General features: G+C 36.5%; 1 long non-coding RNA gene across 1 annotated transcript; it reads right to left on the reverse strand.

Moving 5' to 3' along the window:
* Positions 1 to 1659: 1659 nt before the first annotated feature.
* LOC130542008 (uncharacterized) lies at positions 1660 to 27230 on the reverse strand. The gene is made up of 2 exons (XR_008956220.1): positions 15028 to 27230; positions 1660 to 13169 (listed from the first exon to the last, which is right to left on the reverse strand). It is a non-coding gene; the product is annotated as an uncharacterized LOC130542008 (long non-coding RNA).
* Positions 27231 to 27676: the final 446 nt, after the last annotated feature.

Consider the following 27676-nt stretch of genomic DNA (forward strand, 5'->3'; position numbering starts at 1 on the left):
AAGAGCACCAATCTCAATCCTGAGGGCTCTGCTCTCATGATCTAATCTCCTTCCAAAGACCCCAGCTCCTAATATTATCACATTGGGGGTTAGAGTTTCAATTTATGAATTTTGGAGGGACACAAACATTTGTCCGTAGTAGACACAGGTGGATAATTAAAGACAGCATGGGCTTTGATGCGGCAGGCATCTCAATGCTTCTGGCTTCTGACCTGAACAACTAAACGGATGCTAACTGCTGTCAATCTTTAGAGAGAGCACACTATACTTCATGAGATTAGAAGAAAAATAATGGTTTCAGTTTGGGATACTTAGCTTGTGATACTCAGTTGAGTTTTAAATGCCTTTCCCAGCAAAAGCTCTCAAAAATATATAATCTTTTTCCAATTCTAATGTTGCTGCTAAACCAAAATCATTTTACCCGGAAATAAAAACAAGTGGAACTTCCTATGAGTATTACTTTCAAATTCCAATAAACCTTCAGCCTTATAAGAAAGATGGTGACCATGTTCTACTGCTAGCCGAGAAAGAGAAGTCCCAGCAGTCAAGTTCTTTTTGATAAGACATGGACCATAGAATGTAATTACAGCTACAAAGATAATGTGGGGGCGTGAGACATAGATTTCACTCCTTTAAAGAACAAAGTTGAAAATTACTTCCTATGATTGGAAAGAATCTAGCCATCGAATTTTTTTTAAGTTCATTTATTTGTTTAAGTAATCTCTATACCCAGTGTGGGGCTCGAACCCACAACCATGAGATCAAGAGTCTCATGATCTTCGGGCCGAGCCAGCCAGGCACCCCTGGTCATAGAACTTTTAAGCTCAGTGTTCTGTGGACTTGTCTCTTCATTTCTTTTTTAGTCTTATGGGTTGTAATACTTGGGTCAAAGGCTGTAATGTAGATATTCAGCAGTGCTGGGAGAGCAAATTAAAGAGCTTTTTTTGATTTGAAATAAAGGCTCTCAGAAGGAGAGTGAAAAAACAGATTGCTGAGCAAAATGAGCCCAAAGCTCAGAGAAGGGCTTTTGGTGATCACCTAAAACTCAAGTTGACTTAACACAGTAAAAGTTAAGGATACTGTACTTCACTGATCCTAATTTCAAATTCCTTTACACTAAAATGGCAAACCATCTCTGAAATCAGTACTTTAATAAGTCATCTTAAAGCTCCGTCCTTCCGGTGGCACTAGCAAAGTAATTTATGCCTAAGCAGCACCAACTTGGAGGTACCTACTTATGTTGTCATAATTTCAATAATTCTGTGCACTTGGAGCATGCATGTTGCATTTAACTGCAACAGAACGCCCTCAGAAGATTGTGTTATGATTCAGCACTGAATAAAAAGTTACCATATATCCAGAAAAGCATGGAAACAGAGCAATGTAATATAGTATAAACATCTGTCTCTAACAATCACAAAAAACCTTTTTCAATGATTATAGAAATAATTATTTTGGGGCGAGAAATTTAAGTTCTACTCTCGGCAAATTTCAATTAGGTAGTGCCATGTTATCAACTATAGTCACCAGGTTATATATTAGATCCAAACAAAAAAATTATAAAATGGGTATGATAATTATATGGGAAGGGGGGGGGACTCCTTTCACACGGTATATATACATCATATCATTACAATGTACTCTTTACATATCTTTCAGTTTTCTTTGTCAATTACACCTCAATAAAGCTGAAAACTATTCTAAATGATAAGAAAGCATTATATTATTGTTTAATTGGCAATATCTTTTCCTTCTTAGAGGTGCATAAAAGAATGGTGCCAGTTAAAATCAAAGGCATCTTAGGTTCAATAAAATGTGGTAGATGAGCAAATCCCAAGGTTTTCCGTTGTCTCTTCAAATATCTCTAATTAGACATCTGTTTAGTGTTAAGCTTAGTTGATAATTTTAAGTTATTTTGAAAACTAGAATCTGGATTTAGAAGAAAACTTTTTTTTTTTCCTTTTTAAGGTATTATATTTGTTAGTGCTACCTGATGGCAGGAAATCCTAATTATTGGGAACGTATTTAAAAGGGAAAACAATTTTTTAAGTGCTGAAACTTTACATTTTAAAGTAATACATTCTGGCAAATGTCCCAGACACTTTTATGGACCCGGAAGAATAGTTGCACTGGACTGTATAAAGGAAGTGACATGGTAGATTTAGATTCCGATTAACTTTTCCCAGGGATTTCAGAGAAATATTCTCCAAGTCAAAGTTTTGCAGCGCAGGGGAGGGGGATGTAAATTTCAAGTAGTTTAAGTTTCCTGGGTTGGTAGTAGATCGTTTATGCATGCCATAAATGCTAAGCACCTGTTTGTATAAGGAACTACACAGGATTCTGTGCCTAATGCAAGAATAAAGAGAGTCCCTGTCGTCAAGAACCTTATAGTCTGGACAAAAATATGTATACAGATAATTATAATTCAAAATGATAAAGAGCTTCCAGGGAGATGTGAGCGGAGGACCCTGGCAACAAGAAGTTCACATAGCTCTATTTTGAGTGAAAGTTGGAGGGGGTCTGGAGATCTGACAATTAAATAGAGTTGTGTGACATCAGCTGCTTTAATAAGCTACCCTTGAAAACATAAAGTTGAATCTAATACTCTTCTTCAGAGTCAACTTATTTGTTCACTTTAAGATGGTTGTTTTAAATTCTGGGGGAATAAAAAGGAAAATATAAAGTATTCACATTGCTTTTCCTTTTGATGCCGTAGTTTTGGATTTTAAAATTATCATTTGAATTTGTATCATTTTTTAATGAGATATCTTCTTTTTAAAACAGGATTTCAAGATTCAGGTAGAAGTAGTTGACGGTTTTATAATTTTTATTAATGACTTCAAGGCCCTTGTTGCAATTTAAAAAACCAACTTTGTATTAAATGGGTTAATAAAATGATTTAGTGCTTTCTCTTTTTATGTACCTTGGTTGAATACATTTCTGTCTCCAGATCTTTTTTTGATTAATTTTTTGCTATTACTTTTGTGGGGATTTCTTTCACTTTCCTCCATAACTACTTATTTATAAGATTGTCTTTTTAGAAAGACCATGAGTATTTGAAGGCAGAATCTATATCCTACTCACTCTTCCTCCTGCATCACCTAGTAGAGTGCCATGAAATTAGCAACAATAAATATATCACGAGTGATGAAAAATGTAACAATGAAAATAAATTCTAAAATATAAAGCAAGCATGTTAAACATATCTTGATTCTCATGCTATATATGTCACATTTCAATTCCAGAAGATTATTTTAATTTATATTAAATATTTTTAATTTTGTAAAATACCTCTTCGAACGGAACAGCTTGTTGTTAGTAGAAGACCACTCAGCAGACAGGATGGTATATGGGTTACAGCTGACTTTGGAGCAACATGGGTTTGAACTGCTCAGGTCTACTTACACATTTTTTTCCAATACAGTACAGTACTGCAATGTACTTCCCCTTCCTTAAGATTTTTCTTAATAACATTTTCTTTCCTCTAGCATACTTTATTGTAGGAGTACAGTATGTAATACATAGAACCTTCAAAACTTGTGTTAGTTGACCGTTTACGTTATCAGTAAGGCTTCCTGTCAACAATAAGCTATTAAAAGTGAAGTCTTGGGGGAGTCAAAAGTTGTATGAGGATTTTTGACTGCTCGAGGGTCAGTGCCCCTAAATCCCCAGCCCTGCATCGTTCGAGGGCCAACTGTATTTGCCATTCCTCTGACTGAAGCGAACTCAGAACTACAAACTGTACTTTAATTATTTTGCCAATGACCTACTGAAAAAAGGCTGTGAATAATACCTAAGTACTCTTCAACATGCTTACTGCAAATTAAACTTAGTTAAAATAAAGTTCATTTTTTCTATGACTCTAGAACTCTTGCTGTTGCTATCAAAAACCAATTATTGGTTGGTTATACAAGTAAATAGCCAGATAAATAACTAATATTTAAAGAACTCATAATTCATCCTAAAAATAGTGAGGCACTCGGGACATTAACAGAACAGGGAATGCTGATCGTAAAGGGATCTAGAGGCAAGTTCAGTATGCCGGGTTTTTGGGATTTTTGTTTGGTATAGCCACAAGAAACATCCAAAAAACCATTGTAGTTGCTAATCTCATGTAAAAAAAAAAAAAAGAAAATGGGTTTAAGGTTTATTTTATTTAATATCATAAAGAAAAATTATTTTAAATTGCAATATGTAAAAAAAGATACCACTTTCCCTCTTTCTACCCAACAACATGAATGATCAGAAACGGTGATGTTTTTTAAAAAAAGAAAGTGTTCAGATTATAAATAGGTCTTTGTTTTTACAGTTCCACATGAACTAGATATGGGTCTTTAAAATCATGGGCTGTATTGTTTGTTCATCTCTGGGACCTCTTCTGTTTGTCATTTAGTTGATGAATGAGCAGATATACTACTAACAAGAGCTGCAGTCATGATGCATTACAGTAATTCATTCTTTCTTTCTTTCTAATGGACTCATTTGCATTTAAAAAACACACTAAATCGATTTGTATTACAACCTATTTAAATGAATAGGAACCACCGAATAAAGTAGGATATGAATACTTGCCTCCCAATCTTTCTTCCTTCCTCCCCAGAAGAAAACCATTAACAGTTTACTGAATATGTGCGACCCTATATTTTTCTATGCTTTAAATACATATGCATATATTTAAACAAAACAGATACAGATATTTAAACACAATGATACACATGCGCTCTTAAACAAAACTTGAGTCCTACTGTACATAATGTTTTTTAACGACTTTATTGGGAGAAAATTTACATCCGGTAACACAGTACGTGGTTTTCTGTGTCTTCTTTCACTCAGAATAATGTGGAAGTTTATCCACATTGTTACATCTATCAGCATTTGATCCCTTTTTGTTGACCAATACTATCCCACTGTATGGATTTAACATATTTTGTTTATCTATTCATCAGTGGATGGACGTTTGGGTTGATTCCACTTTTTGACTCTTATGAATAATGTTACCATAAACATTCTTGCGCAAGTCTTTGTAGACATAGGTTTTCATTTTTCTTGGGTAGATACCTAGAAGCAGAGTTTCTGGGCCCTGTTGTAATTCTATGTTTGACATTTTGATAAACTGTCCAAATATTTTCCACAGTGACTGTACCCTTTTACATTCCCACCAGGAATATATGAGGGTTCTAATAATTCTTTATTCTCATCAGTTCTTGCATTGCCTTTTTGACTATAGCCTTTCTATAGTTATGAAGCAGTATTTCATGTGGTCTTGATGTACATTTCCCTAATGACTCGTGATGTTGTGCGTCCCTCCCTATGCATGTGGATCATTCTTATATCATCTTGGAGAAATTTCTATTCAAATCCTTTGACGATTTTTAATTGGGTTATTTGTTTTCTTGTTACAAGAATTCTTCATATATTCTGGATACAAGTCTCTATTTAGATGTTTCCAAATATTTTCTCCCCATCTGTAGGTTGTCTTTTCACTCTGTAGATGGTGATGTTTGAAGCAGAAGTTTTTAATTCTGATAAAGTCCAACTTACCGTTTTTTCTTTCATGGCTTGTGCTTTGGGTTTCATATCTAAGACATCATTCACTAACCCAAGATCATAAAGATTTGCTCTTATATTTTCTTCTAAGAGTTGTATGGTTTAGCTCTTGTGCTTTGTTCAGTGATTCATCTTGAGCTTACATTTTGCATATTGTGTGAGAATAGGATCCAAATTCATTCTTCTGAATGTGGATATCTAGTTGCCCAGCACCATTTGTGGAAAAAGAGTATTGTCCCCCATTGAACTGTGTTAGTTCCTTGTTGAAAATCAATTGACTATTAATGTAAGGTTTTATTCCTGGGCTCTCAATTATATCCTATTGATCTAGATGTCTATATTACAGTACTATACTGTCTTGATTCTTGCAGCTCTGTAGTAAGTTTTAAAATCAGAAAGTGTGAGTTCTCCAACTTTATTCCCTTTGTTAAGATTTTTTGACTATTCTGCATTCCTTATATTTCTATATAAACTTTAGGATCAGTTTACCAATTTCTACAAAATAAAAAAGGCACTAACTGGGATTTTTGATAGGAATTGTATTGAATCTGTAGATCAATTTGAGAAATATTGTTATTTTAACAATATTAAGTCTTCCAATTCCCATTTTAAGAGTACATGATATTCCACATTATGATATAACAAAATAGTTATCCACCCCCTCTCCATAAGCATTTATATTGATTTCTCTTTTTACTCATATTTATTTATATTTTGCTATCACAAAAATACTAAAATAAAAATCCTTTATCATGTGTAACTACTCACCATGTTCGTATTTTTATACGTCAGAATCTTAAAAACAGAATTGATCAATCATAATGCATATTTATCTAAAATTCTAGCAAATATTAAAAAATTGTCCCTCAAAGAGGTTCCAAATATTTCCATCATTAAAAGAAAAAGATTAAGGATAACTATCAAAACAACTAACAGTTCCTGATAATAGTCTTACAACTTGGGTAGAAAGAATTCCTCGCCAATAAAGCAGCAAGATTCTTCCTGTGATAATCAATTTCAACCAGAAATAACAGAAAGGAACTAAAAGGATTTACTGTAGTTCAACTGATCAATCATAGATGCTGTGAAGCTTTCTGACATTTTTGCTTACTGATTCCCAGAGGAACATGGTTCACTAGGTCTCAGAATAGGAAGCACATGTTCAGAATGCAGAAACACATGCAGACTGGGTAGACCTATTTATTCAACAAGCACTTCTCCAGATAAATGATTATTCTAGTTTGTATATACCTATGTATTGATACACAAATATATACATGTCCTCCATATACATTTTGACATGAAATGGTTATTCAGGAACCCCCTTGCTATGGCCTGCGAAGTATACTATAATCATCTTTCAAAGGAAGGGTGATGGCGGTGCTCCCTACCAGGAGATCCTTCTTAGGTTATATTCCAGGTTCTAAAGAGAGTTTTAAGTATTCCTCCATTGCCTCAGAATGCAGGGGCCATTGACTATAAATAACTGAAAAGATAAAGACCACAGGCCAAAGGCCCAAGGCCCATCCCTTGGAACATCAAAGCTTCATTCCCTTTATAAGACTATCAACGAGCATTGTGCAGAGAAAACAGAAGAGAAACAAAATCTTCAACAGAAAAGACTTAGCCAAAAGGATTCTCTAAGTAAGTATATTGGCAAAGACTAAAATCTTTCTGCCTCACTAAGGGGTTCTCAGAAGCAAGAAGTGGATTGAAAATGTGAATCCTATGTAAGATGGCCAGCAGAACCTGGGAAATGAAAACTGTAGGCTATCTCAGGCCTAAGTTATAAACTTACCCACAAGATTAATGTTTATTAACGGGTTTTTAAAATTATTATGTTCAGTTAGCCAACATATAGTACATCATTAGTTTTTGATGTAGTGTTCAACGAATCGTTAGTTGCGTGTAACACCCAGTGCTCATCACAATGGGATTTTTGGTGGTTTTGTTGTTGTTGTTTTGTTTTGTTTTACAGAGAAAGAGCTCATCAACAGCAGAATGCAGGGCATAGGATTTCTAGTTGATAGGTATGTGTTTGGAGCTAAGTTAACACCAGAGTAAAATCTGAATTGCTATTTGTCAAGACTCCTTCGTTCTTAAATCAAAATGTTTTAGTTCAGTTTCTGTCTCACTCCCAAAACACATAACTACTAAGAAATTCCTATGTGAAAACTCTGGGTAAAGTAATGACAATAGTTAATGCCTTAAAGGGGAGAAAGAGGCATCCATATTTATAATCAAACACAAAATCCTATAAAAGTCTACTGATCATGGTTTGCAGAGACTTTTCATGTTTTCAAAGTTTACTAGTGCCAATAGTCTACAAACAACATGGATGTCATTAACCCTTTAAAGTTATTTGCCAAAGTAAGTTTAAGTAATTATTGCTTTATTCTAATTTTTAAAGCAATAAAGGAGGTTTTTACCCTTCAAAGGCAGGGGCTGTGTCTGTCTTGTTCACTGTATCCCCAGAATTTATCACAATCATAGACAATGAGCAGACACTCAATAAGGATTCTTTGAAATAATAAAGGAATTTAGATTAATTCACAAAAACATTAAAAAAGAAAATAAAAACACAATTTGGCCAATTTTATAAACTCCACAGAAGTACATATTTTTGCTCAGTTTTGTGACTGTCTTCTTAGAAAACTGCTATAATTGGAATTGTACTTAAAGTATGTTCATATTTTACATTGTAATGCACAATGACTGTAATCCTACACAGTTTACACCATTTTATACTTCATCATTAGATGAGGCTCCCATTTCTAAAACATGCCTTGGCACTTCGCTAATTCTTCCTCCTTGGTCAATCTGGTATGTGACAAATAATCTTGCAATGCTATTTGCACCGGTATTTTTTTTTTTAAGATTTTATTTATTTATTTGATAGAAAGAAATGAAAGAGAGAGCACAAGCGGGGGGAGCAGCAGGCAGAGGGTGAGGGAGAAGCAGGCTCGCCTCAGAGCAGGGAGCTCAACACAGGGCTCAATCCCAGGACCCTGGGATCATGACCTGAGCCATAGGCAGATGCTTAACCCAATGAACCACCAAGGCGCCCCACTGGTATTCTTTTAATTACAAAACAGAGAGAACATTTCTTGTTCATTTACCTTTAATAGTTCTTTATGAATTGGCTTTGTTTCCTTCTCCATTTTATGAATGTGGGACTTCCCTATATAGCACCGTTGTATAGTAGCTTTTTCTATCATATATTGCCTTTTTTCTACTTTTATGTTTGTTTGTTAATGCCATCTACTCTGAAACCAAACCTACAAAAATTTTCCTTTTCATTTCTAATTTTGGTGTCACACCAAAGGCCATTAGCAAACCTAAGAGTATGTAATTACTTATCCTTACGTTTTCTAGTTGCATTTTTTTCGTTGAAATTTCAATATATCAAGAAAGTGTTTTCATCTAAGCTGTGAGGTGTAAATTTAAATTTGTTTTTCCAATGAGCTAGTTATTCTAATATCATGATATGTAGACCAATAGCCTTGAAATGCGACATTTGTAATACCAAAAAAATTATTAGGATTATCTCTAGATTTTTTTTGGTTCCGTGTCATTTATCCTTCTGTAGTACTGCCTTTTTAGAATTAAAGTATTTTTAAAATACCTTTGTGTTATAATATTTTTGTATTTATATTTTTTTAAGAAGTTCTGCTTTTTTAGGTAGGACATTTCCATTTCTGGACCATTCTTTAATGTTAATTTTTTCTGATAAGTTTTAAAATCCTTTAGTCAGGTTTTTCTCCTCAAATCTCATTGGAATTGATTCTGGGATTCTTTAAAACTCTCCAGAAGGTAGTTTTTTGTTTAATTTTCACATAATTTCAAAAACAATGCATATCTTCAAGAAAACAGTAATAAAAAATAAATAAAACTGATGGTTTACCAGAATGGTAGGTGGGTAGGGGAATGGGTTAAATAGGTGATGGGGGTGAAGGAGTGCACCTTTGATGAGCACTGGGTGTTGTATGGAAGTGTTGAATCACTACATTGCACATCTGAAACTAATGACACTGTATGTTAACTAACTGGAATTTAAATAAAAAGTTAAAAATAAATGAAAAAATAAGTTTTAGTGAGAAAATTAAGAATGTCAAAAATCTCATCATAAATAAAAGACCCATAGGTCTTTTCAGGGAACGTAGGGTAAACCTAGGGTAAAAATGCTGTACTTTAACCACCAGAGGGCAGTGCGCTCTAAATAATGGACCTCAGTGGTCTCGAAAGGAAGCCCAGTTTCACTTGAAGATCAAAGTTGCTTAAGATTAACAATAGACTATGCAATACGTGCCCTCCTTACTATTGCATGGTGCACTGGGTGTTATACGCAACTAATGAATCATCGACCTTTACATCGGAAACCAGGGATGTACTGTATGGTGACTAACATAATATAATAAAAAATCATTAAATAAAAAGAAAGATTAACAATAGACTATAAATTTATTTTAAACTCTATAATAATTACGAAATTTTATTCTGGTATTAGCAATATAACATTTATTTAGAATAGTCATAGAAATATAGTCAACACTAAATGGTCCATATTAATATGTCAGCTGCTGCCTGTACAGCCACGTTGGGAAGACCTACATGAAAACAGATGATACCTTGTATGAACGAGAACTCCCTGAAGACAGGAGCTGTGTCTTGTTTACCAGCCGATTCTTCAGTACATGCATAGGATCCAGTTTACAGTAACAACTCAAATATTTCATGAAGAAAAAAAAAATGATCTATCGTTTCAGCATTGCCCAAATCTGAATTAATTCACATGAAAACCGGTACTACGCTAGGAACTAGTAGTGCCCTTAAACAAGAGCTTCTCCTGTCCTGGGCCCTGCACTTCTGCAGGCCCTGCTCGCCTCCGCTAGCCACAGCCCCCTCTATCAGGTCAACACTACGTGGCCACCTAAAATCTATGATCACCCTTTTACATCATGCTCTGGGTATCTCAGACACAGAATTAACTGGAATCCACACTCAGAGACTGTACGGTCTGCTTCTCTGAGCCATCTTACGTGAGCTGATCATGCTGTGAGTGTGGATACCACTAGACCCAAAGGCTAGCCCATGGGAAGTGATTTCTTTGGAATGTACAGAGTTTCATTGTGTAGGCTGAGAATTAGGGACAAGAGAAATGGAAGGGGGATTTTATCCTTTTATTCCTTATATTTCCAAACTGTGTCATTTTTAATAACTAGTATGTATTAATTATATATATTTTTTTAAATACAGAGGAAAAGAGGGGCGCCTGGGTGTCTCAGTTGGTTGAGTGTCTGCCTTCGGCTCAGGTCATGATTCCGGGGTCCTGGGATCAAGCCCCATGTTGGGCTCCCTGCTCAACAAAGAACCGGCTTCTCCCTCTCCCTCTGTCGATCCCCCTGCTTGTGCACTCTCGCTCTCTCTCGCTCTATCACAAATAAATAAATAAAATCTTTTTTTAAAAAGTAAATACAGAGGAAAAGATACGGGAAATAGAATCAACATGATTTAGTGACAGATTGGATGTAGAAGGTGAAAAGGAACGAATGGTCTGTCCCGATCTTTTGGGCTTGGGGACTGGTTGAATAACAATATCGGCAAATGAAATTAGGAATTCAAGAAGGGGAATAGGTTTGAGGATGTGGTATGAGGATGATAAATTCTATGAAGAACAAGTTGTGTCCATGATCCATGTAATATTCAGGTAGGAACACCTCAAAGGAGCCAGAAACTCCAGTAGAGATCTCAGGAGGAATGTTCAGACTAGACCATGCATTTCAGAGGCATCTAGTATAGCTGACAATACAAGCAAAGACGCCCTCCAGGAAAAGTATACAAAGTACAAAGAGAATAAGGCCAAAGTCATTACCTTGGGAAACAACAACATTGTAGCATAAGAGGAAAGAAGGTGACTGAGAAAGAATGATCACACAGGCAGGAGGAGAATACAGAGAGTAGAAACTAAGAAAAACTTTGAATAAGTACGGAGTTCTTGATTATGAAATGGCGCTGAAAAGTTCTATGCAATACATTCTTATAAGCACTGTCTGAATTTGATCTTCAAGAAGTCATATGTGACCTCAGAGACAATCCTGTCAGTCAGTGGTCAGGGTGACAGCAGAGGGCTGCAGGCTGAACAGTGAACAAAAGGGTGGGGAGTAGAGTTTGTGATGGTGTCTACGTGTTCACACTTCTTTGGAGAAAATAAGGAGAAAAAGAGTGCAAATACTTTGGGGTTTGATGGGAGAGGCTAATCCCAAGAGAAGCTGTTGGTGAATAATAAGAAAAATCTGAAAATATGTCCTCTGGAAGACTACCCCCATTGGAAACCCAAATGTGACCTCTAGCTCTTGTCTTTTCTTGTTCCTTCTTGACTCCCACCTAGCAATATCCATCTTTGAGTGTGTCAATTAGAAGCCCAACTAAACAAATGGACAGTTTCTCTGCCCATTGGCATAGGTTCTCTTCTATGAAGATTAATGTTAAAGTACTGCTTTTATTCATCATCACTGATCATTTTCTTAGAATGTATATCAAGTAAATAAAGTCTCAATTTAGACAACTTCATGTTCTAAGCACTAAGTAGTACGCTGATAGCCAAATTGGTAATGTAGAGTTAAAAGCTAATATAAGAATCCTTATAAAAGTAAAAGTAAAAAAAAAAAATGTAGGCTACCCAAAGTTTCTTAGTTTCATTTGGCATGCTCATCTTGGCTCTAATTTCTATTCTTATGATTAAAATTGTAAATAATAAAGGTTTAGTATTGATTTATGCCAATCTGGACTTCAATGGATTCATTCTTGGTCTAATTCAAACATCTCTTCCCACCTCTTTGTTACCTTCTTTGTTCTCTTCTTTCTCATACCCACCTCCAGCCATGAGAAGTCCACATCCTGCCACCTCTCAAAGTCCCACGATTAGGCGCTGCTGTCTTTATGTGGGCTCCAGAGGAAACAAGATGGTGAACTACACACACTTTTATAGTCCAAGAGGAGAATTCTAAAAAATTAAGCCCTACCCTCGTCCTCATTTTTTTTTGTGTGTGCACTCTCCAAAATAACTCCTTCTTGGATCCCCTTTGAGACTCTCCATTCTAATTTTTGAAATACCCAATTTCCTATTCACAATATTCTACCACTCTCCCTACCCATTCCCAGCCTAGTAGCACAGGGCCCTAAATCTGATTCATTCTACCTGCATAATACACAAGGAAGGGCAACAACAATATGGTTGGTGAGAAGCATGGCCCTTTTTTTCCCAAACATGGCGCTGTGTGGCTTGGAGCCAAAGGCCAGTTGGTGCCCCAAGTCCCACAGGGCCCTTATGACCCAAGCAGACTGTTGGACAAAGGACACTCCTCTGAAGGACAAAGACAAATTATCAGACTTTTTTCAGATAGCTTGAATTCATAAAGTAGCACAGAAGTTTCCCAACTACCTCCTAGCTGCTTTATAATTTGGGTGGTACGTCTGCTTCCTCTGATAGTGAGTCACATTATTAAATAGAGCAGTAACTGTACTTCTCAAGGGAGGATCCCTTAGAAAAAAAGAAATTTGGAGATAATTATCCAAGCCCACAATAAACTTACCTGCCAAATACCCTTGTTCTCAATTTCCATCTAGGGGAGAGGAAGAGGGTGGTTAATTCTCCAGTTACTTCTGCTTATTTCATTTTGGAAGAAGACTAAAATCCATCGTAATACCAACTCCAGGATACCAACTCACATTCAATAGCCTCATGGAGCTATCTATTTTTATAACCAAAATTGTCTCATCACAGCATCTCAAGGTGAGAAAGAGGTAAGTTTTTAGAGGTCATTCCTGTGTATTTCTGTAGCACTGTGATTCAAGGTTTCCTAAAAGAATTAGCAACATTTGTTCAGATATTCATTCAGCAAAACTATTCTAGAGTGTCTTGTGGCAGGTGCAGGCATTGTGATGGACAATAGGAACAGAAACAGGAATAAGATATGAGCCCATCTGGGGCGCCTGGTGGCTCAGTCGCTTAAGTGACTGCCTTCGGCTCAGGTCATGATCCTGGAGTCCCAGGATTGAGTCCCAAATTGGGCTCCCTGCTCAGTGAGGAGCCTGCTTCTCCCTCTGACCCTGCCCCCTCTTGTGCTCTCAATCTCTCTCTCTAAAATAAATAAAACCTTTAAAAAAAAAAGATATGCCCCCCCCCCCATGCTTAAGTTGCTCACAGACAATAAGTCATTGGCCCCAGTATAATGTGACTAGTGCTGTGATCCAAGAGGCATAAATTGCTATAAGGGAATAGGGAACCCACTCCAGTGAGGAAATCACAGATGGCTTCCTGGAGGAAGTATCACAAAAGCTGAGCCAGCCTTGAAAGATGAGTAGGAGTTATTGTGGCCCAGAAAAGACAAAAAAGTGTTCAGGTAGAGGGATGAACTGTGGAGAATAAAAGCCTAAGATAGCCTGGCACAGTGAGAGAACTGAAAATGGTTTACCGTGACTATGCTAGAATACAAGGTTTAACGTAAGAAATTTTACTTGAATAAATCAAAATGTGTAGCAAAGATGTTAGTTTGTTCATATCCTCACATTAACATAATACATCTGTTATAATTAATGAACCAATATTGATACACTACTATTACTCAAAGTCTATACTTTATTCAGATATCCTTAGTTTTTACCAAATGTCCTTTTTCTGTCCCAGGATCCCATCCAGGATAGCATTTTACATTTATCTGTTATATCCCCTTAGGCTCCTCTTGTCTCTGACAGCTTCTCACACTTCCTTCGTTTTGGAAGACCTGTGAGCCACACAGTTGTGATGGGCCACAGTTGTGAGTAGTACTTGTTAGCTATTTTTAGAATGTCACTCAATTTGGTTTTGCCTGATATTTTTCTCATGACTAGACTGAGGTTATATGTTTGGGGAGGATGTATGAAATTTGTAATAGAAAAGCTAGTGGACAAAAGGGCATTGAAAAGTGTTGATCCATTTCCCCGCTACATGACACATGTTTCGCCCCAAGTCCCAGGGCTCAGTGGGATCTCTCACCCATTTCTCTGAGCCCCTCAGTTTTTTCCTAAAGGAAATTTCCCTCTTCCTCTCTCTCCCTGCCTGCTCACTTTGCCAGCCTAGCCTGTGCCTCACTCACTCCCCCAAAGATATTGCACATACTATTCTCTGCCTGGAAATTTCTCCACACTTCCCACAGCCCTTGATGCCCACCCCACCCCATTCCACACCCCATCCGCCTAATACCTCCCATCGGTACGTCCTGGTCTCAGGCAACTTCCTCAGCAAGATCATCTGCCAACCTTGGCCATACCCTGCCTCTCAGAAGGTTGAGTTCTTTCACTCTGAGAGCAGCCTGAGCTGTTCCCTCCCAGCATGTGTCTCTGATTGTAGCCAGAGGTTCATGTGTTTCTGTGATAAATGCCCACTTCCTCCTATTATCTGTAAGATACATGAGGGCAGAAAATAATTCTATGTTTTCTCACCTGATGTTGAGGCCCAACATCCTCTCAATATCTTCAGCTATTTCAAGCACCATTAGTTACCTAACAGGGTTCATGGAAAACAAAAATATATTAAAGATGTCTATTGTGATAATAACATTTTCTGATTATCAGAAGCCATTAGATACAACTCTCAACTCTGCCTATAACCAGTAACTTCCAGACTGATGTTCCACTAGAAATCGTAAACTTGCACTCACACACACATACACCTGTGTGGGCGGGGGGGTGGGGTATCTATGAAGAAGATGATAGCAGCAGGAACCAGCATTAAAGCCTTTTTTAAAGTCAAGAAGGATGCAAGTAAACAATTAAATAGTAGGGACTGGAATTCAGTTTTAATATTAAAATGTTAACAGTCACAGAAGGGGAGCCCATTCATTAGCCATAAAGTAGCAACTTAGATCATTTCAGGTATGTCATGAAAAATCTAGTAGGCAAGTCTTTTATATACATTTTTTTAAGTCCTATTTTCTCTCCCTTTTATCCTCCCAACTTCAGCAGAATGGTTCTCAAATAGGTGAACTGACATCATTTTATCCTTCATTTCGCAGTCAACAAACATTCACGGAAAGTTTGTTAGGTCCTGCTCGCTGTACTAGCACCAAAGAGACAGATGAATACAGACACCGTCCCTGTTCTCATGGAGCTTACACTTTAGAGGCAGAAGACAGATGAAGAGAAAATAAATACACAAATATACACTACTAAAATTACAAATTGAAAGGGCCTCTTTAAACTGGAAGTGATCTTCAATAACATGAAAAATCCAGCCTTGAAATAGCCTAAGGGAAACTTAGTCCAGGGGAGAGAACAGCAAGGACACGAGGCCCTAAGCCTGCACCGAGCGAAACTTGTTCAAGAAACGGACCAAAAGCCAGTGTGGCTGGAGCATCCTGAGTGGAGGGAAGAATTATAGGAGATAAAGTTAGAGGGAGTCAGGGCCCAGATCTGACAGTGATTTTTAGGCAGCAAAAAGAAAATCAGATTTTTATTCTAAGCAAAGTGAGAGCTATTGGAAATTTTTAAGCAAAAAAGTGGAACCAACCACAATATCCACATTATGGAAAGAGCCCAGATATCCACTGACAGATGAATGGATAAAGAAGGTGTGGTATATAGATACAATGGAATATTATGCAGCCATCAAAAAATGTAATCTTGCCATTTGCAAGGACGTAGATGGAACTAGACGGTATTATGCTAAGCAAAATAAGTCAATCAGAGAAAGACAATTATCATATGATCTCACTGATATGCGGAATTTAAGAAACAAAACAGAGGATCATAGGGGAAGAGAGGAAAAAATAAACCAGAGAGGAAGACAAACCATAAGAGACTCTTAATCATAGAAAACAAACTGAGAGTTGCTGGAGAGGAGGGGGTGGAGGGATAGGGTAATGGGGAGATGGACATTGGGGAGGGTATCTTGTAATGAGCACTGGGTACTATATAAGAATAATGAATCACAGACCTGTACCCCTGAAACCAATAATACATTATATGTTAATTGAATTTAAATTAAAAAATGTTTAGGGGCACCTGGGTGGCTCAGTCGTTGAGTGTCTGCCTTCGGCTCAGGGCATGATCCCGGGGTCCTGGGATTGAGCCCCACATCAGGCTCCTCCTCTGGGAGCCTGCTTCCTCCTCTCCCACTCCCCCTGCTTGTGTTCCCTCTCTCGCTGGCTGTCTCTCTCTCTGTCAAATAAATAAATAAATAAATAAATCCTTTTTAAAAATTAATTAATTAATTAAATGTTTGAAAACGTAAAAACTAAAAATAAAAAAAAAGCTATGATTTGCATTTTTAAAATATTATTCTAGTCCAATGGGGTGAGTGGATTATAAGAGTAAAATTAGAATCAGGGGGATAATTAGAAAGCTGTTGTAATAATCCAAATAAGAGATGAGGATCACATGAACTAGGATTCTAATAGTGGAAACAAAGAGAAATTGATAAATTCAAGGTATCATTGGGACAGTCAGCTGGGGGGACATGGTGATGCCCAGATGTGGAAGATGAGGAAGGCAGGAATGCGTGTATGACACCTCCTAGCTTCCAGAGGCTTGAAGGTGACACTGTTCGCTAAGAAGAGGAAACAACTGGAAGCACAGGGAGGAGAAGAGAGAAGGAATTGAGCGTTCCTTGTTAAGCATGTTAAGTTTGGAATGCCTAATCAAGTGATAGGTTACAGACAAGGAATCCAAAGCCAATGTTTAAGTAACTAGCCCAGGATCACACACAGTCGGTCCATGTCCTAGCATTTGAAGTTCAGTCCTTCTTACTCCAAAGTGAGTGCAGATTTGGAGGGGACCTCCAAAATTGTGTTATTCATCTTGTACCCACAACACAGACCCAGCCTACTGACAAGCCAAACACAGAGTCAATCTTCTCCGAGTCACTCCGGAAACTCGCCGAGTGATATTCCAGACAGTAAACACAGAAATAATGAAAGCATTATCATAGGAAGTTCTTTCTCAAATCTGCTTAATGTTAAAAATCACTTGGCACTTTACATGTTCATGACCGACTTAGGCAAGTGAAATTCAATTGCAAGAATCTGAAGATCTTCAGAGAGAAATTCACTAACAGTTATATTTAGAACTTTGATTGGTTCCTGGAACAGAAAAACAACATTAATGGAAAAACTGTTGAAACCCAAAAAGAGTCTGTAATTTAGTTAATAGTACTGTACTGATGTTTATTTCTTAGTTCTGACAAATGGAGCATAGTTTTCTGAGATGTTGATGTGAGGGAAAGAAGGCTGAAGGGCATACGGGAACTGTCTGCAATATCTTTGCAACCTTCCTGCAAATCGAAAATCATTCCAAAGTAAAAGATTAGAACAAACAAACAGACACAAGGAGACTGATGTATCTCATGGAACCTGAGTGTTTGGAATGCGACACAAGGTACTAGAACCATAAAAGAAGAATTAAATATTGCTCATGATCATAAGCAAAATGTTCAACTTCACTAGCAGCTGAGGAAACACAAATCAACATGAGATATAATGTGCTTGCACTGAAATCAGCCAATTTATAATGACCACAATGTTGAGTGGATTTGAGAAAAATTATCCCGTTATATACTGTGAGGAATATTCATCATACCAGGATCTTTATATTATAGCTAATAGAAAACTTACCTCATCCTGGGATAGGAGACAATTTGTCAGCTCAGGTAGCTGAAAGGTTTCAAGGTAGGCCAAGCTTCAAGTAGGAACTAGATACAGTGTACAAAAATCCAGATTCCTGGGGCACCTGGGTGGCTCAGTTGGTTAAGCCTCTGCCTTCAGCTCAGGTCATGATCCCACAGTCCTGGGATTGAGTCCCACGTCTGGCTCCTGGCTCAGCAAGGGAGTCTGCTTCTCCTTCTCCCTCTGCCTCTCCCCCCTGCTCATGCTCTCTCTCTGTGTCTGTCTCAAATGAATAAATAAAACCTTAAAAAAAAAATCCAGATTCTTTCTTCCTTGCCTTTGCTTTCTGTAGTATTAGCTTTACCCTAAAGTTGACTCCCCATACACAATTCCCATAGCTCTATTTTTCCTCCTTTCCATTAAGGAGACAAGACATGATTTTCCCAATAATCCAGAAAATGTAAATATTTCTCACCTCAATGGCCTGAATTAAGGTATGTGTCCATTTCTGACCATTCACTCTCGCCCAGAAAAAGCACTTCACAGATGGGGCTAATCCCTCCAATACCCTCTGGATGAGACTATCAGAGGGAAGTTCCCTCAAAGGAAATGGAAAATACTATTTCCATGAAGGAGGGATATGAGTCAATTTTTATAGAAGCCTTTTTAAAATAGCGAATTTCAAATTCCAGTTTTTTAAAAATTTATTTCAAAAAATCAAAGTTGTACATGAAAAGGAGTCATGAAGAAAAGGTGTCCCGGCAATTTTATGCATCAAAAATTTGAAAAAAATCTAAATTCCCAGCAATAGTATGCTGCTACTTAAGTTATGATGCACTATCATGAAGCCATTAAATATATTTTCAAAGGTTATTTACTGACACATGAATAAAAGTCATACTGTACCGCGAGTTCAACAAATAATTGTTGATGGCTACTATGTGTCAGGCACCGGAACGTGTCAGTGAGCAAAACAAAGATACCTGATCTCCTGCAATTAAGCAAAACAATAATATTACACAAAGAATATGGGTCAATTTTTTAAACAGCATCATTCTCAAATGCACACACACATACAAATATCTGCAAAGTACCAATGTTTTCATATGCTTATACACACAAATGCCTGCAAAGTGATACATCAATACATTAATAGAAGTTTTCTCTGGCTGGTGGTTTAAATGGAATATTTTTATACCCTTCAGTTGTCTACCATAAACAAATTGCCTATCATAAATATGTGCTTCCTGTTAAACCAGAAAAGAAGTAACAAATTTGCTATTTTTTAAAAGAGTGGATACCGGCTTCTGTTAATACCTTGGCATTTGCAAAGCACTTGCTAAATGTTTAATTCATTTCCTTTCACTCTTACATATTTGGGGGTTGGGTAACGAGAAAGGAGGAAAAAGGAGAATGTTGGACTATTTTTCTACACTGAGATCTAATTCCGTCTAATTGGCTTCAATCAAACCCTTCTTGTATCAAATCTCATTCATTTTAGTAAATGTTGATGCTGAATTTATATTTCCCAAGATTGCTATTTTTATTTATTTATTTATTTATTTATTTATTTATTTATTTTGCTATTTTTAGATTTGTGAAAAATCAAGACTGGACACAAGGAATGGACATTACCTATTTTTATTACCTAAGATATGATTGCAGAGAGAATTATTATTTCACATTTCAGAATTCCCACAGCATGACTTCTGTCATGTGTTAAAAATAACTCTTAATACTGTCCCAGACATTCTGCATCAACCTTGGTGTGTGAATTCCAAAACCATTCCCAGAACAGAGATGTTTTTAAAGAAATTTCCCATGAGAAAACATAGTATCCAACTTTTGGTGAAATGAAAAAAAATAAAATGTCCACTCAACCAACTTTTCTAACTACCTACTACCGTATCATCAGTGGTAACAACCTCCTTGGCATGTATGGGCTAAAAGTGCGTGCTTTGAGGAAGTTTGTTCTATAGAATTAATTCCTATACACAGTTCCTATGACATACGATGCTGAATGTGCTCAACTTTGGCTTTCCAGGGTTGAACAGCTGGTCAAACAAGACTATAAAGCTTCTTTGGAATTTGTTGAGTGAGTGATGAGTGAATTCAAATTCATTCTCAGGAGTGTCATAATTAAGTTACTATTCATTCACATATTGAACAAAAATCTCCGAAATCCCTGTATAATCAGGAAAGTTTAAAGAAGTCTCATGCATGTGAGGTGTTCTCGGAACACGCTGACATCCTGGTTTGAGGAAGAAATGACTGCTTCCTACTTCTCAGAAGAGTCTTTGAAAAACTGACCTAAGATGTATCCCAGAAAGAAACAAGAACAACTTGCTTATTAGACCTTTGACACTTGTCCTTTCATTATTTTCTTGAATGTCATTTAAAGAATCTTGATTCATCAGAAGTACTGTATCAGGTATTTCAATTATTTTCATGAATAGGACCCCCAACGAAATTATACAAATATCAGATTCTTCTCATTTCAAAATGTCTTCGTAGACCTTTGGTAATAACAGATTATTGATATATAATATACCTATAATCATTTAGTACGGGTGACTGCTCAAGATACATGGACCAAACCCACCACTTTCCAGAAAGTTGAAGCATTCACTTATAACAAATCAAGGAAGTCTGATTTTTCCATAAGAGAAGAGACCTCCTTTGGAGCAAGGAATTATTAAGTGACAGAGGTCAATGACAAGCCATTATCTGTTTGATAGTTGATATTTTCTGGAAAGGAAAGGAAAGGAAAGGAAAGGAAAGGAAAGGAAAGGAAAAGGAAAAGAAGGAGGGAGGGAGGAGAAGGAAGGAAGGAAGGAAGGAAGGAAGGAAGGAAGGAAAGAAAGAAAGAAAGAAAGAAAGAAAGAAAGAAAAAGAAAGAAGAGGAAATGGTGGGAAAGGGGAAAGGAAAAGGAAAGGAAAGAGGGAAGGAGGGAGAGACGAATTAGAAATAATATCAGGTATTAACAGATTAAAATTATTCCTAGCCAGATTAATATTTTATAAATTTTATTAATACTGTATGACTTTGTCAAAGATTTTAAACTTTTAGTAAGCTATAAACTCAAATGAGATTTGGAGAACAAATTTAAAGACTCTTGAGCACTTTCCAAAATCAAAGTCCATAGAAAAAGAGCAGGAAAAAAGTCTTAAATGTAGTTTTTAAATTCTTCTGCAAAATATCCTAACAATACTGCTCAACTGTTTCATCTATAGGTAAACATAGAAATACACAGTTGACATTCATGGCTCAGTATTAAGAAATCCATTCAGCAGAAAACCATGAAGAGCTTCTAATGCCTAATACGAATCACAATACACTAACGGGAATCAAAACTTGGGGGAGGAGCCTACTCTGGCAGTAAAAAATCACAAACTCTCCTTTTACTCCTGTAACAGAATATGCTATCTGACAACAAAATGCACAACTGTCTGGCTTTGAGATCAAGAAATAGAGTAAACTAATTAAAATTATACTATTAGGTAAGTAATTGCTAAGTACCCACCAGAATGAGTACCGTTCCTGTTACCACAAGGGCAAATTAAACCATCTTGGCCTTGATCTTCAGAAAATCATACTCTGGGGCAGTTCAAGTTAATCTGCATTTTGCACCTGGAATTATCGAATTCTGCTATTTATAGCCCTCTACCCAAAAATAGATATAATATCACACTAGTAAACCTTGAATTTCAGGATCTTTCCTGTGCATGGACCTCTTTCAAGGCCCCAGCAGGGACTCTAGCAATGTATTTATACGGTGTATGTTTTTGATAATTTACCTGCAACCAGATAAGACCCCTGTTTCATTCCACACAGACTCCTCTCCGTCATATTTCTCTTCACAGTAGGTAGTGTTGGAGTATCCATGGGTATTTTGTGGATCTGGCTAGAAGGATTTGCCCTTGGGGATCCCTTTAGTTTTGGTTTGGTGGGCTATAGTCATGTAGTTTGAAGTTATTCTTATGTGGAATTAAATACTTGCTAACTATCTCAGTGTACAAATGATGTGGCCAGAAACTACCGTACTGCTCCAACTCACCCAACATCAGAGGCACAAACATACAAGACACAAAAGTAATGATACAAAAAGTCCTGTGGCATCTCGCACTGGAAGTATGTGAGTAACGAAGGAGAAACAGAATTATTCAGTTCACGTGTTATCTGATTAATGGATTTCAGATAAAATCATGCACATCATCTAATGAAATGGTCACATTTATTAAATTATTCCTGCAAAAAATTTTCAAAAGATATACCTTAATAATGCAAACCCAAGAGAACAATAGGTAGAGCTTACTATTCTGTTCCTAGTATGAACTCACAGTCAGCCACATTAAAAGGTAATAGAATGATGATCTAATGGTATGTGCCAAGAAGCTATCTATCATAAGTTATTTTTACCACACAAGAGGATATTGAAATATGGGTTTACAAACGTGTCCTTGAGGGCATGCTATGCCTTCAGATATTAACTAACACTAGTAAGGAGACATTCTTCACAACAAAGTATTTAAAAGCAAACGTGCAGAGGAAGAAGATAAAACTCTACTTCTAAGGGAATGAATGTTTTGCGACATTAGTAAATTTTAAAATATTTTACATATATTATCTTAATATATTACATTATGTTTATAAAGCACATAGTATGTTAATATTTTTGGCTAACATTTACATTACACCAGGCACTGTTCTAAGCACTTTATATAAATAAATTCTCAAAGCAAACCTATGGAGTAGTATTATTATCTCATTTTATAGGAGAAAAAAAAATGAGTAACTTGCCTTATCCAACATCATCTAGCTAGTACAAGATGGACTTGAATTTGAACACAACTCCTTTCCTTATTGGTACTCACCTTCCCCTTTCCTATCCACCCTCTCCTTCCATAGCACTTCTCTCTTTGCAACATAAGAAACAAAAGTAATAAAGTCATGAAATCAGTAGAAAGTATTCTGACATTGAAAAAGATGGATTTTTTAAATGAATTAAATATACTTTATTTCTCAATGCCATGATAATACAGCCATGGAAAGAGATTTAATGTTAAAAACATTTTAATTTGCCTTTTCATGAAATTTGGGGTTTTTTATTGAAAAATAATTGATATCCAACATTGTGAAAAGAACGTTTTAATTTAAAAAAATTAGATCACCCATGGTCTACACTGCTATAGACGAACTTCTTTACCATCTTTCTTCCCCAGTGGGTAAATTTCTTCTATCTTTCCAAGGAAGTTGGCTTACATTGGGATTTTAGTTTTAGCTCCACCCTTGGCAAGACCAGGATCTCCCAAGCCCTCATAGCTATAATGACTTGAGCCAGGGAAGGGCAGAATGGCTAACAGGGATCACGAATTTGGAGGGAGAATAAAAAAACATTAATTTAAAGATGTTAAAATTGTATTCTTTGTGGTAGAAGCTGACTAGATGCTCTCTGCTCCTGTTGCCTCATCCTAAGCAGTCACACAAATGGCATTTCCCAGCCATCTTTTGCATTAGGCTGAGACCATCTGAGTCATTTCCAGTGAATGAGATGTGGAAGGAGGAGAACTACACTCCCAGGCCTGGCCCTAAAACCCCCAAGGACATTTTTCATGCACTCCTTCTTCTCTCTCCCTGATGTTGGTGCTGCCCAATGGAAGAAGGCTGGACTCCTCAATTAGTACCTCAAGGAAACCAACAAAAGTGCTGCTTGACCTTCATGAGATTGGATTTCAGCAGGGACATAACTTTTATTGTGTTAAGTTACTAAGTTTTGAGGGTTGCTAGCATTAATTATCCAGATAAATACATTCTCATTTTTTAAAAGATATTTATTTGGGGCGGGGGGCGAGGGAGAGAGAATCCCAAGCAGAGTCTGTGCAGAGAGCAGAGCTCAACGTAGGGCTCTAGCTCGTGACCCCGAGATGACAACCTGAGCCAAAACCAAGAACTGGATGCTCAACCGACTGTGTAACTCAGGCACCGCAAACATATTCTCTTTATAGCTATTTGAAACACATAGTTTTAGGGTGAAATGCTCAAATATATAGTAAATCAAAAAAAGTGACCTCACTAGAGTAAAAATATGGTCATGATTAAACTGAAAACTCATTTTTCAGTTTAATTTATTCGTAGCTTAATGTATCGATTTTTAATTACCTGATTGTTTATTCTACAACGTCAAAATATTGATTATGATGATTCTGGAAGTTATACATTTATTTGTGCGTTAGCAACCCCAAAGTGTTCACTGATAAAAAATAATGGCTTTTTTGACTCTGAAGTAAATGTTGAAATCCCTGAGTCAATACCAAAGAAAGCGAGAAGTGAATGGCTACCCATTCCCAACTGGATTTTATGCTGCCCAAGGTATGGATATGTAGACACTGCTCTTTATATTCTTTAGAGAAGAATTGATATAAATGCTGTCAACTGCATACAAATAAGGTCTATTACCCGACTGTTTCTAACTAATGTTTATTGTCTGGGAATATACAAGTTGAATTGCTGTGTATTTTTAACAAAAACAAAATGTTTAAAACTGAATTCATCCTTCATTAGCATTTTTATACATTACAACATCTAGAATTTATTAGCTCTGGAAATATTTATTTATGGGAAACTTATTCAAGTTTGAATTCAAAATGAAAACTACAAACTTCTCATTTTGGTTTTCCCACATATCACTATGACACGCTAACTGTTTGAAAGCTGTGTAACGTTTTGACATTCTTGACAGCTATGTTTTATTCCCATGCAAGGCTTTCTTAGATTGTTTCATAATGTTAGAGAATTTTCTAATTGGGAGAGAATTCAAAAATTATCATTTTAAGAATGCACAAACAAAGGCACAGCTTAATTAATGGCGCTGCTCCCAAGCCTTAGAGACAGCCAGTGACAATCTGGGAAGAGAATCCAGTGTCTTCCTTCCCCCATTCCTCTCCTGATTGAAATCTCCTTATAGATATCTTCCTATTCCAAAACAAGTCTCAAAAATTTTTAAATAAAAATTGTATTCTGCTTTTTGAAACGTATTTATACATAACCGTCACATTTGAGAGCAAATTTACACATCAAAATATCTTGCCTATTTTCTACTTTGGGGATTTTCTAAAGAAAAATACCCACTAATATTTCCCTTAAATATATACTTGTGGAAAGCTGTATCATTTCCTAATAGAATCTTAGAGTCATGAAGTCTTCAATTTCAGTGAAAGAGTTCCTGATTGTTCTTACCCTGTCCACAGCAAAAATGTCATGATTTAATACTAGGATGAAATGTGAGTTTCCAAATGCAGTGTTCATAGTAACAAGAAACTAGCTGGATTTTGTAAGCCAACTCATGTGGAAGTTCTTTTAGAAGTGTTTCAAGTTAGAATCTTCAAAGATCACTCACACTCAGAAGCTGTTTAATTGTCATCTGAATGTAATTTTTTCTACAGTTCAACAGACTGCATATTGTTTGGCTGCAGAATAGATACTTTCACTGTTTTATCATTAAATCAACATACATGTATAGGACTATCTAGTGGTTATTGATGAGGCTACCCAAGAAATGAAAATACCTTCAATATTAAAGAAAAAATGTTTGGGGGTTTAAATTTATTATTTCAAGGACTAATTTGCAGCTGCAAATATTAGCAGTTTAAGAAATCAGTTGAAGGATTTTTGTCAGATAAGATTCGCCTCCTCTGTTTCCTATCTCTCAGGTCTTTGTCTTTTGTTGCCTCTTATCTAGGATCTTGAAAACCTTTGTTTCATATATTTTGTCTGTATTTTTCTTGTTGCTTCAGGGGGAGGGTAAATATGGTCCTTATTCCTTCTTCTAGACTGGAAACAAAGTGTTTGAACTGATTTTAATAAGAAAGGATTTGTGAAAAGGTGAGAAAGTTCTGTGGAGGCAATCATAGATGATGACATACCAGCCACTATGGAACAGCGTGGAAAATACTGAATAAAAATTTAAGGGTGCCTGGGTGGCTCTGTCATGAAGTGTCTGCCTTTGCTCAGGTCATGATCCCAGGGTCCTGGAATTGAGCCCCGCATCAGGCTCCCTGCTCAGCGGGAAGCCTGCTTCTCCCTCTCCCTCTCCCCCTGCTTGTGTTCCCTCTCTCACTGCCTCTGTCAAATAAATAAATAAATACTATCTTTAAAAATTTTTTTTAATTGATTAACTGTTTAACCCAAGCACAGGGAAATTAATTTAGTCTACCCTAGAAAATATGTGGAAACTGACCATCTTACTTTGTCAGCAAAGGATAACTTTTCCTGCAGACACAAAGAATCCCCTCAATATTTTAAGTATTGTTCCATCACAGGACCCAGGCTGATGGAGCAGCCTCCATCTGGGCTTTCTAGTTTGATCGCAGAAGTTAACTCAGGAAATGCTGAAACTTCAAAATGCTTTATAGCTTCTGCTCAGATATGGCACATATCACATTCACCCATATTTTATTGGGTCACATGCTTATTCTTGTCTGGATATAAGGTTTTGGTTTTTTTTTTTCCAAGATTTTATTTATTTATTTGACAGAGAAAGACACCCAGCAAGAGAGGGAACACAAGCAGGGGGAGTGGAAGAGGAAGAAGCAGGCTCCCAGCGGAGAAGCCTGATGTGGGGCTCGATCCCAGGACTCTGGGATCATGCCCTGAGCCGAAGGCAGACGCTTAACGACTGCGCAACCCAGGTGCCCCTACGTGAAAGGTTCTTGAATATTTTAAACAATTGTATAATCCACAATGCCCAATAAAAATTAAAAATTAGTGGTTCTTAACCTGTTTTGAATTCTTAATAAGTTCTCCCAGAAAAATACAAATATGTAACAAATATGGATATTTTTCATATAGTAATATCCTAAGCCTTATGAACTTCTGCAGTTTACCCAAGGACCAGAAGCTATAGACTCTAGGTTGAAACTTCTGATTATATAGCTTTGATGTTCTAAATCTTTGGGGCCAGGACAAATCTTAGGTTATGGTAAATTTTACAGAGTGGAAATGTCATATTTTGAGAAAACCAGAATGTACTCCAATTTTATTGATTATAAATTCTACTCTGTTTCTAAATATATCAAAATATTCCATAGAATAGATACAAATGAATATATTCAATATTTGTAATACATGAGAATTAGAAAGTCATTTAACATCCCAGGACTTATGTTTTATTTTCAGAAGTATTGGTTGAACCATCTTAACAAAAATATTCTTTAGACTGAAAAAAGTTTGCTCAACTTCATTTGAACTTTTAATTCCCTCATGTGATTGAGCCTGTGAGAGTAACAAAACACCTGTTGGTCAAGGAGCGTTACTTCTGTTTAAGAAATCTTGCCAGATTTGTCAGGCTGTGAGACTACACATGCTCCATTAAAAATCAGGGAATACCGTAATAACATTGAAATAAGAAATAAAAGAAGTATTGTTTCATTTCTGTTTTGAAGAATGGAAAATAAAATAAATCAAGAACAAGAATACCAAGAAGGCCAAATAG

Source organism: Ursus arctos, unplaced genomic scaffold (assembly GCF_023065955.2).
Source record: "Ursus arctos isolate Adak ecotype North America unplaced genomic scaffold, UrsArc2.0 scaffold_29, whole genome shotgun sequence".
Taxonomy (NCBI): Eukaryota; Metazoa; Chordata; class Mammalia; order Carnivora; family Ursidae; genus Ursus; species Ursus arctos.